We start from the raw sequence: 12322 nt of genomic DNA on the forward strand, positions 1-12322 counted from the left end.
TTTAGTTAAAAATGAGTCCTTAATCTAATGGTAGCACTTAAAAGGGTACATTAATTAAATGTTACTTAATACTTAGTGAATGTTTAATAAGCATCAATTTAGCAATAACTAACCGTTGATAACGGCTTAGTTAATGTTTACGTATTAACTAAGCATTACTAACTGGTATGCTTAGTTAATGCTTAACTCATCACTAGTTAACTTAGCATAGTTGATGATTAAACGAGCATTGACTAAATATTAATAACTAAGCATTAACAGTTACTTAATAACCATTAGGTCACCGTTAATAGGATTACGTAAGCATTAACTAAAGGTGAATGAATGTACCCTCATTGTAAAGTGTTACCCGTGTGTTTACTCTGAAGAACTGAATCTGAGTAGACCTCACAAGGACACAGGCAGACAAACACCATCTTCTCTTTATTTTTTCACTCTTGTTCCCCATCAGCTTTGTTGTTGTTCATGATTTTCTTGGAACTTGTGTGAGTGCCTCCCTCTTGTCTTTTTCCCAGAACCCTCTGGTACATGAAAGTAGAATTAACTGAACTCCCCCACCTCCTCCTCCTCCTCCTCCATGCCTTTCCATGCCTTCTTCTGCTTCTTCTTTTGGGACTTAAAGGGAGAGAAAGTGAGAATGGAGGATGAAGAACCAGAGAGAGAGCGAGAGAGAGAGAGAGAGAGAGAGAGAGAGAGAGAGAGAGAGAGAGAGTGAGTGGGGCTCGGGAGAAACGAGAGATGTATTGAAAGAAAGGAAAGAATGGCGAATAGAAGGCAGGAGAAATAGCCCGGGGCTCTTCTCTCTCTCTCTCTCTCTCTCTCTCTCAGTCTCTCTCTCCCTCTCTCTCTCGCTCACATGCCGAGCAGGTGCAGTGCTGGATGCTAATTACTTATTAGATTGCAGATATGTGCTGCAGGGGAGCGGGGCTAATTGGGTTAGCACCCCGCTAAAATGGAATGTCTTAATGCTGACTCTACTTTCCGTGGTGTGAAGAGAAAAACCTGAAAACCACACTTGAGTAAGAGTAGAGATAGCCTTCTAGAAAAATGACTCTGTTATAAGTTACAATTCACCTATTACAAAACCACTTGACTAAAATCCCTAAAGTGTCTGATTTTAAAAGTATATTCAAGACTATGATAAAGGCCCTGCATTCATGTTAAATTAGAAGTATGTAAGTATAATGTGAAAAATGTATTAAAGTATTAAAAGCAAATGTGACTGTTGCACTATACAGTCTTTGTGTTATTACTCATGCAAAGCTGGGTTTGTAGCGAGATGAGGTGAAGCTCATTCTGTATGGGATTGCAAAAAACAATTTTGGTTTTCATGGTGGATTCAATTGTTTGTTTAATTCATACATTGTTTTGCTTGATAAAAATGTAACTGACAAATGTGAGAATCCGGAACCATGATATGGTATATTTGCATTACAAAAAGTCTCTAATTATCAAAATAGAAAATAGCTTTTTTCAGTCAATCAATTCATTGACTTATGTTTCATCTTTGCTTTTATAGCCTATACATATGTTAGGTAGTAAACCATTTGTTATAAATGTTTCACATGTTTACTTTGTGCAAAAACAATCTTAAAGTAGTCACGTTAAGTTCTCAGATTGATGTAGAGGAGGGGAAGGAACAGTTTAATACTCAAGTAAAGTACAGGTGCCTCAAACTTGTACTTAAAGGTGCTCCAAGGAACTTTCAGTTTGTGTTCATTCTTGCAACCCCTTTGGACAAATGCGGTAGTGTTTAGTGTTGTACTACGCCGATAGTTCCTCTGTGAGCGCACCCATGACAAAGGCATTAAGAAAAACTATATAAAAATAGCTTTTTTTGTCTCGTTTGCTGTTACATGTCCTTTATGATCATCACAGGAAAAATGTGACTGTTTCAGAAATATTTAAAAGTTCCTCGTAGCACTTTCAAATAAAGTACATATGTAGACAATTAGTACTATCAGGGATGGAAATTAACACCCGCCACACGCCAAATGCGGGTAGATTTGCGTGCTGGCGTGTAAATTGTGTCACTTCACCCGCCACTGTGTCGGGTAATACTTTCCAGTCAGGTCCGATCTAATTTGCATATTTAATACATTCGTCATGAACATGATGACAGGGCGCTACACAGTTCACCAGTTTCGTTTTGCCTTTCTAGTCGAACTGAACTACGGCGCGATCCGCTCCGCTGGGAAATACTATCTGCGAGTTAACGTGTGGAGGCATAAGTCGACAAATCAATCGACTTACTTTGCCCCCTTTTTTTCTTCCCACAGCAGAGGTTGAGGTGCTGAAAATAAAGTGAAAACTGCGCTTTTCCTTTAAGCAGCAGAGCTGCCGCCGTTGTTACAGTATTTGCATCAAAGCCCTAATGGTAATACTAATGAGATGCTTTATTTAAACGCTGTCCGTGCTTAGAGGTGATTTTAATTGTGTCGGCTGAAACAGAAACTAACGGAGGGATTCGGCTCACATACAGTCCCTTGAGTCGCGCAGTCAGTTTGCCGACATGGCTTTGTATTTAAGGCTCGAGACATACAATCAGATCGCATACAAACAGGGAAGCCTTTCCCATCGATATCGCTAACGGGGAGAATATCCCCGGTTATTATTTGAGCCTCAAACCACAGAGTTCTTCCCCGTGCGGTGGCTCGCGCACTCACTAGTGATCTCACGGTGAAACGCTGCTTTGCTCGGACGAAGGCATCGTGTGTTTCTAGATGATTTAACGTCATAGTCTCAGACGAGCGTTTAACATTATGCTGCATCTTTTGCACTGCACTGTTTTTTATCAACAGTGAAAAAATGGTCCCACACCGGACTCTTATGTGTAGCTGATTACTTCATGCACGCACCTTGCAGAAGTGACGCTCCTGCAGCGCGCTCACGACCAGACGTGACACGGTGACATCTCCCATTAATAAAACGGCATAACTCCCTGATTTTCAGATTTCTATTTTTAAATTCGACTTGAGCGCAAGTGGAAAACCGGTCAATGTGTCGACACATTCACATCCCTAATGCATATGGAGAAAGTGATAAACAATATCAACATTTCATATCATTAACTAAAAAGAAAAAAGAAATCTAAAGGTAACTTCAATACTGTATTATAATTATTGACTAAATCAGGGGTGGCCAACCCGCGGCTCGCGAGCCGCATGCGGCTCTTTGCCCAGCTTCGTGCGGCTCTTCAGTTCATATCAAATTATGTGATTATAATTTTTTTTTTTTTTTTATATACTTTTTTTTGTGTGGGCCTATGTGTGTGCATGTTCGCAAACGTTTCATGCGGCTCTTACGTTCGTTTTACATGTTGTCTATTATTTAATTTTTTATTTTATTAATGTGTAGGCCCTATGTGTATGCCTGTTCGCAAATGTTTAATTGAGGACGCAACATAACGTTCGCAAACGTTTGGTGCGGACGCAACATAAAACTGCCCGCTCAGCTTGGAGGGAGGTTTTCCGTGAGTAAACTATTTGTGTCAAGTTCGCTCCGAAACAGAGTGGGAGAGTTCATATTTTTTGTTGAACGTTATGCCAAGCCATTCTGCCTTGTATGCCAGGTGTCATTTGCGCATTTCAAGGCTTCAAATCTTCAGCGCCACTTCAGCTCTCTCCATGCTAAAAGTAAGTCCCACAAAGCAACATGCATAGTAAGAGTAAAACGCTGTTTTAAATTGTTATATTTTTGTTTGTGGACTTGGTTGAACTGAGAGTTTGTGTGTGAGGCAGTGCACACAATGTTCATTGTTGAAAATGACTGCCCTGTCGTCTTTAGTCCAGTCCTGTCATTATCACAGGGGCGGCCTTAACGATCTGGGGGCCCGTTTCAAGTCCTAGTGTGGGGCCCCCTGTTTTTCTTTTTTTTTTCTTTTTTTTTTTAATAAATAATGCTTGTGCATGCATGTGCAAGCTCCCCGCGAAAATAAAAACGCCCCCCCCCCCCTGAAATCTTACTGGCCACCCCAGTGCCCTCCCCCCCAGTTCAAATGTTATTTTTTATTTTCATTTTATTTTTTTAATTACATTTTTTTCCTGATATGTATCCTAGTTCAGAGATGATGTGTATTTTTTTTTCTTTCTTAACTTTTTTTGATAGGTAGTTGCCAAGTTCATCACACAAACACTCCAATCCACTGATATGAGATCAGTTTTCAATTTTCAATTACTAAATTAATGGTAGGACTGTGGCCACTAGAACTGGTCTCTGGTCAGCAAAGGTCTTGAAAACAGCATAAGTGTGCTTGTGACATGCGTGCCACCCATGCACGTGTATAGTCACGTGTCCCAGCAGATTTTTGAAATCTGAATAAAAAAATTAAAGTTTGTAGTTAGCGAGTGTAACATGTTCTGAGCAAGGGCAGACTTTCATAAATAAAGGTTTATTTTTTTAGCAAGATATTTGGTCAAAAGCTAGTGGTCATCCGTCCCTCTGTCCAGTTGTTAGGCATCTGGCTGCTAGCAAGTTATGTTGTCTTACTAATTTTACTATTCATCTGAGCTGAAATAAATATTGACTTTTTCCTTTATTATCTTCGCGAGAATGCACCAGAATGCTTAGATTACATGTTAAAAACACAAAAAAATCTTCTGGGGGGGGGATGCCCCCAGACCCCTCTTCAGGGGTTTAGTTTTCTGACAAACATTACAATGGATACTAACATGATTTGGGCATTTGGGATTATAAATCATCTTTGAATTGGTTGTACAGCATATCACATGCTATTCATTCAGGGGTACGATGGCCACCCCACTCTAACTCTGTGGCCCACCTTGGCCACCCCCAGTCAAAATTTCCTGGAATCGCCACTGTGTGTACCCGTGTGTACGATGTGGCTCTTTGCAGTAACACAGTAAAAAATGTGGCTCTTTGTCTCTGACTGGTTGGCCACCCCTGGACTAAATGATGAAAAAAAGGTGTCTGCAGGGCCAGTGAAAATATACAAGGGGCCAGTAAAACTCGGATCTATTGGCCAAGCGGGCCAGTTGGGAAAAAAAGTTGCATTGAACCCAGAGTATATATGGAGTTCAATTATACAATGTTTTGAAATAAAGATGGCGTGTATTGTGTATCATATATAGTAAGAGTGTACCATTTAATTTGCAACTCAGTTCCTTGGTAGCACCTACTTACAGTACAAATGACTTCTGATGGAAAACATTTGTATGAAAAACACTTTCATTAGCTATTCTTACTATTGTATTGTTTAACATTAACGCATATATTAAAAAAGATATTGCGTATAAAAAGTGGCTGGTAAAAAAGATGAGTGGCTGGTAGATTTTTAAATCTACCTGCCACAGTGGCTGGTAGGCAAAAAAGTTAATTTCCATCCCTGAGTACTATGTTATCTGAATATATGATATATATATTAGAACACATTTTCTAGAATATATTATTTGTGTTTTGTTTTTTTGAAAATATAATTTTTTTAACCATAGTGACATCTGTGATGTTACAGGTCACTATTGACCCATATAGATTTATGTTAGGAAAAAGGTTAAAAAATATATATATATACTGTATAGATTTTTATTTGCCCAAAATAGCAGAAGGAGGTGTCCTAAGTCAAGGATGATTCTTGTTTGAGCCAAATGTGATTTACACAGCTACCAACATCTTAAAAGATGCAACTGCCACTATTTTCTGCCAGGTCATATTTTACCTCAACACCACAGATGTCACTTGTTTGCTTAAAGACCTTCAGAATTGATTTACATAGTAAAAATTAGTTTTGTGTGTTTATATAGCTTATACTGAGCATATCATAACATCATATCATGAAAATGGGTTACATTTGACCCTAGACTGACACACTAGAAGGGTTAAAGAGGAGAGAGTGTTAGTAGCTCTTCATGTGAACTCCGATAGCACACAGGAGCTAGCTGCTCAAATATCAAATAAGACTGTCCTGCCAAAGTAAATCAACAGCATTAGTTGTTTGCTCAAAGAGGTCAAATGACCTGTGTTTACACTGACCAGACAAGGATCTCTTCGGGCTTTGTGTCTGTCAAGAGCAAGGGAAGGAATACAAGAAAGAAGACTTTAAACCTAAGTATAGGACTGTGTAATGGTCAATGTGTTATAATGTGGCAATACTGTAACACAGACAATCAGTGCTAATATGTTTCTAAACAGGATGCATTCAGGCACTGTGTTGAGAGGAGGTTGCCCATGTGTGTTGCCTTGTTGGACTTAGTTTTAGTGTTGATGATAGCTCTCAATTAATGTGGTTAGTAGAAGGTGGGCGACTGTGGCTCAGGTGGTAGTGTTATGTTTGTTGTGTCCTTGGGCAAGACACTTCACCCGACTTGCCTCGTGTGAATGTGTATGACTTCTGTATGTTTGTGGTGGTCGGAGGGACCATAGGCGCTGAATGGCAGCCACGCTTCCACCACTGGCATGACTGTGTGTGAATGAATGGAACCTGGAACCCTGTAAAGCGCTTTGAGTGCCTAGAAAAGCACTAAATAAATCCAATCCATTATTACAATGTGTATTGTAACCAATACACTTAACAAACAAACAACCAAGTCGTATAAAATGGGAACCATATCATGTTAAGCCTCGGCTGAAAGGCACACAGAGGACCGTGTGACATCCTACATCCGGATTGGCCAGTATATTACGTTTTGACCTTCAGATTCCTTAAACACATCTAATTCTCTTAATGTGCTTTTTTTTAATGAGCACAGTTAAACGCATGTTGTGAAAATTGCCATATTTCTGCAAACTACTACACTGCACTATAAAGACATGTACTGTATATACAATCAATACATCAGTCTAGAGTTCTGAATCTACTGTTTGAGAATTTTCCACAAAATCCAAAACAGAATTGAACAACATCACATACACATTGCATATGCATTTTGAAAGGTGAAAAATAACATTCCTTATTCTGCTGATGTATGTCCGTGTTAAAAGTAAAGTAAGTTAAGATAAACATGGAAGGCAAATAGAATGGAGATCATGTAACAATGGAGGGTGAAAAAAACAGTAAACAGAGCAAAGTAAAAATGAACATACAACAGAGAAAAAGAAAATAAGACTGAAAAGGTCAATTGTTTTTTCCTGGGAAACAACTGGAGACATTTAGATCCTGCGGTTCATTTCTTAAAGGTTGACTACGCAACATTTGCATTAAAAACAAAACGATAGAGTCACACAAAAGTAATCTGACCCAATGATCACTTCTGCCTCACTAGAATGTGGTGGTGTGTTTACCTACACACATTTCAAGACCTGTACATATAATTTTTTGATTCATGAGATGAAAAAAGGCAGTATCCAAAATAAACAGACGTTAACGGACAAGGTTTGGTCAAATAAACCCCTACATGTACATTTTATGATTGATTTAAAGTATGAAAGAAGATATGTTATGGAAGCAAAACAAATGCAAATCCAAACTAACACATTTTAGCAGGTATAGCATCGACCTATTTTAAAAAGCCATCGGTAAGTGTATTAACCAATCTGAATGAGACCTTGACACAGATTTGAATCGGTTTTTAAAATGCTCAGTCATGCCATACCCAAGCATTGACGTTTCTCTCATATTCTATTGACAGACAGCCCCAGTGGACTGCTGCTGGCTCTGATTTGATTAGCCTAATCCACGATTTAATTACGCTTACTTAAAGTTTGATTAGAATCACCTCTAATTGAATTAAGATCACTAATTATTTGGATGCGGTGCCCTCTCCTTGCTGTTTCTCTATGGTATGACAGTCTTCTTAAGAGTATCTTTTCTTTAGCCTCCAGCTTTTTTCTCTTGTCTTTTCTCCAAACCAGTCTCCTCCAATTAGCAGGAAAAAGTTCACACACTCTATAACATGAGTCCATATTTGATCTTAGGGCCCTACGCCTCCCACCTTAGAACGGCCCCTTGAGCTGCTGTTGTTGTTGCATTATCTGAACACACTGTCAGATGTATAACTGCGCTTGGAGTTGCATAAGTGTATCAAGATGCTGCAATTTCTTATTCTAACTTTCTTTTCCTCTCTCGCACCAACACTTCGCTTAATTACCCTGAATATGTTGTAAGCACTCTGTGTGTGTGTGTGTGTGTGTGTGTGTGTGTGTGTGTGTGTGTGTGTGTGTGTGTGTGTGTGTGTACATTAGAGAGTTTTCATTTAAAAAAGAGGGCAGTTTTGTTACAGCGATCATCTCGGTTTCCAGGTTTTTGCGAGGCGCTGGTGCAGCCGGGGACAGATGCATTGTGGGTGGGTGGCAGCTGGGCTGTGGGGTCCCTGAGATAGAGCCCTCGAGGCCCCTGGAGATGTGAGGCGGGAAACCCTGTGCTGCTAATTAATAGAAAAACCCTGGGTAGAGAGAAAAGCTCTCCTCCATCGAGCACGATGGAGGTACAGCCAGTCAGATCTAGGTGTGTTCTGTATATGCTGTGTGTGTGTGTGTGTGTTTCCAGCAGCAGTTTGTGTTTCAGAGAATAATTTACAGTTTCTCCTTGAGGGTCTGAAGGGGACTGCATGAATTTCACAGCTGAACAACCATTAGCTCCTCCTCAACACACACACACACACACTCATTACACGCTCATACACACCGCAACAGCCCACCGGCATGCTTCTTGATGCGTCAGAAATTGCGTAAACTGTAAACACCCAGCCTACAACAATCCACCAGAAATGAATGTTTTGTTTGTTATTTCATAATGTAATGTGGTTTTCCAGCTCAATTCACACACACCTACACACTTCAAGCTAGCACCTTACACAACATTTTAACTCAAGTGTGGGAGGGGGACATGAAGTGTTGTTTATGTATTTGAAGGGTATGTGTGTTTGGGTCATTGAGACAGAGGAAGCAGAGACTAAGTACATATACTGTATATTGAATGTGTGTGTGTGTGTGTGTGTGTGTGTGTGTGTGTGTGTGTGTGTGTGTGTGTGTGTGTGCGCACGACACATTGTGACCAAGCTCTTTCAAAAGTTATATACAGAGGGAGATTGCTAGCCAAAGGTGTGTTTAAACAACGATACCTCTTTCATCAACTATAGCGGTCCTGAATTGTGATTTGTAAAATAATAACTGCTTTCCTTAAAGGGAAAGTTCAGTATTTTTGAAGTGTGTTTTTATGAGGTACTTATCCATAGTTAGTGTGTTCCATTATGGCGATGGCTTTCGGCATAGTCATTTAAAGGAGTTTAGGGGTGACATCGCTGTAGCACAAGTCAGCTTTTTACTGTTGCAGAGGTGGCCAGAAGAAAAATGTTTTTTCTCCACATATATAATTGCTAACCTAAAAACCTACATTTCCATTCGATAGTACGCTTAACTGTGCACTTAATCTGGCAAATACTGCAAAGCTGAATGACTGGGAGACCTATGATATGAACTGCACATACTGTTTAAGTGATTGCTGTATGGATATAATGTGAATTAACACGTATATTTACAAAAAAACAATGCCTAAGTACCCCATACAACCACATTTCAAAAAGGTTAAGGTAACTTTATTTGTACCCTAGGGTAGACTCGGTTGCAGTTAAGAAGAATTGACTGCTTACAGACAAGCAGACAACATTTACGACATCGACATAAATACTGCACTATCCCTTTAAGTAAGTCTTAAGGTCCTTAACATAGTCAAATGAAGTTTCACATACCAGCTAGGCATCAATATTTAATGTTTGGGATGGATCAGAGAGTATACAGAATAAAAGGGAGACGCATGCATGTTCTGATGAGGGAATTCAGCGACATTTTGCATCAATAATGGAATCTTAAGTGTTAGTTAAATGACTTCCACATCTTTGCCCAGTCAACATTCACAGCACCATTTGCATGATTCAGCGGCCCCATATACTGTCCATAGAGAATGAGCTGCAATATGGTGCAATACACAGTCAGCACACATCTTCAACTCTCACCAATGAACACTGTCTGCATTGGAACTGCATACATCTTCAGGCCATTTCATTTGACTGATAACGATTTCTTTCTTGGCACCTATATGTTAAGATTTGAACTGCACTCAATTTAATCATACAGGATCAAATCCAATTTATTAGGATAGAGATGATGATGATGATGATGAGGATCAGTAATAGGAAAGAATGAAAGCTGTATCACTTAAATAAAATGCCTGATGTTAAGCAGCAGGATGAGAGTATGAGAACAGACTATCCCCAGGGATATCAAAGTTACATTTTTGTCTGTTTAATACCCTTTTAATGCCACTTAAAATGACATTTAATGCCAACATCACATGATGTCACAATCATGGTGTAATATGGCACAGGGACAAAGCTACAGCTCTGAATTCACTCATTTTGTGAGTTAGCTGTGGCTCTTTGTATTGGGAGCTATCTGTCATAACAAAATGAGACAAAAAAAACAGTCCCTGAGTTCCAAATTGCATACATTTTCTTTGTACTGTACTTCATAAAGCATACAGGTTTGGATACTAAAAAATTGTAATGGGATGTATTAGGAAATCCTGGTATTTTTTGGCATACTGCATTTGACATGCATGCACTGTATTATTGGGACATCTTAAATCTTTTGCAGAATGGGTATTGGAATGCAGGAAAAAGAAATTCTGGAAAAGTGTTTAAATCATGGAAACGGAAAGCCAAAACATATTGTAAACCCATACATATTGTTACATAGACTCTTTTAGATTCATGCTAAGGAGCGGTGAATGATGTAGACTTGATTAAAAGTGACATTTGAATACGGGTTTTACAGGTGGCAAACCATCGCACAACAGTGGTTGCTGCAAATTAAGGCTTTCACTGATGAGAGATTCAGGAGTTTCTGTCAATATTAGGAAATATGTCACAATCCATATCAGCTAAAGATTACTGCGATATGTTTTTTAGCTTAGCTGTCACTGTTTGCACCTTAAATGAGTCAGTTAACAATACGGAAATAGGTGTTTGACATTGAGATGGGAAACATGTGATATGGGATGTCTCCTCTAGACAATAGACAAAGGCACACACACACACACACACACACACACACGCATACATACATACATATATATATATATATATATATATATATATATATACAAAACACTGTTTGTTCCTCCTCAGAAACCCTGCTGTCTGCGCTGTGTATCCCTCCATGCCCTTAGGTTGGTGCCGCTGCCCTACTTTCCCTGCTGTCACACACACACACACACACACACACACACACACACACACACACACACTCACCCACCCTCAGCTCCGGCAGGTGCACACTGCATGAACTAAGAGGAGGTAGGGCAAAAGACAGCCACACCATTGCACTCCCTATGTCTTATGCATGTACTGTGTATGGGCGAATGTCTGTGTTAGTGTGTCCGCATGGACAGAGGTAAAGGGACAGGGAGTAGACTGAGCCGGCTGGGTGTTCCACTATGATTCATACAGTATTAACAGTACTGGAGGTGGCAGCATGCCCTGTCCCCGTTAATCTGTCCGATTTGCCGAGCCTAAAGTGAAATGAGGCGTGGAGCCGAGTGCTTTATTATCCGGGCTGAGGAGAGAGGCCAGGTGGACTCCAGCATATCCCACTATAGGAAGCCATTCACGACAGACAGAAAAACAACTGAGTATGCATTGTAGGGCTGGTCAATTGATCGAAAATCAATCGAAACAGACATTCAGACCCTCTCAATCGACTTAAACTCGCAGTTTATTTTGATAGGGCCCAAATCCTAAACTTTTTATTTTCACATGGAACTATGTATAATATTTTTTTTTACAAGGATTCAAGTTATATTCTACTTTTATCAATGGGAATATTTAACATTTGTTTGGGAGGGGATTTGCAGGAAATGCAAGTTATTGGCTGTTTTAGATAACTTGATTTTTTTTACATACAAATAGTAACTTTCTTTATTGTAAGAAATCCACTGGCAGGATGAGATGGCAGTGAAGGATAAGATAAAGTGAAAAGGCATGTCAATAAAGCTGTGGGGTTTGAGAGACAAAAAGTCACAAATGGTATTTTTAGCGTTTCAGAGTTTGGGAGGTAATATACTGCATGCAGTATGGTCCGTGTCTTTTCTCAGCTCTGCTCACAGGAGAGCCGGGGAGGAACACGCTAAGTGGATTAGAGCGTGCGGATGCGGCTACACTCATTTGGTACACAATACACTCTACCATGTCTGTTCTACACCCTGCAGACTTGGCACCTGAATTGGAAAGGGAACTCATTTAAGTTTGCATGTGTGTGTGTGTGTGTGTGTGTGTGTGTGTGTGCGTGAATGGAGTCATAGAAAATGGATTCAATAAAACATCCCACTGCTGTTAAAAATATTTTTTTAGAAATGTACCTTGGCGTTACTGTT

At 39.7% G+C, this 12322-nt stretch overlaps 1 protein-coding gene across 1 annotated transcript in view; it reads left to right on the forward strand.

The window, feature by feature from the left end:
* Nucleotides 1-12322, forward strand: part of LOC307249728 (receptor-type tyrosine-protein phosphatase gamma-like) — a gene marked incomplete at its 3' end in the record, with an annotated part of 357685 nt that overhangs the window by 182619 nt on the left and 162744 nt on the right. The window lies entirely within an intron of this gene.

The sequence above is a fragment of the Ammodytes marinus genome, assembly GCF_949987685.1.
Source record: "Ammodytes marinus genome assembly, chromosome: 4".
Classification (NCBI taxonomy): Eukaryota; Metazoa; Chordata; class Actinopteri; order Uranoscopiformes; family Ammodytidae; genus Ammodytes; species Ammodytes marinus.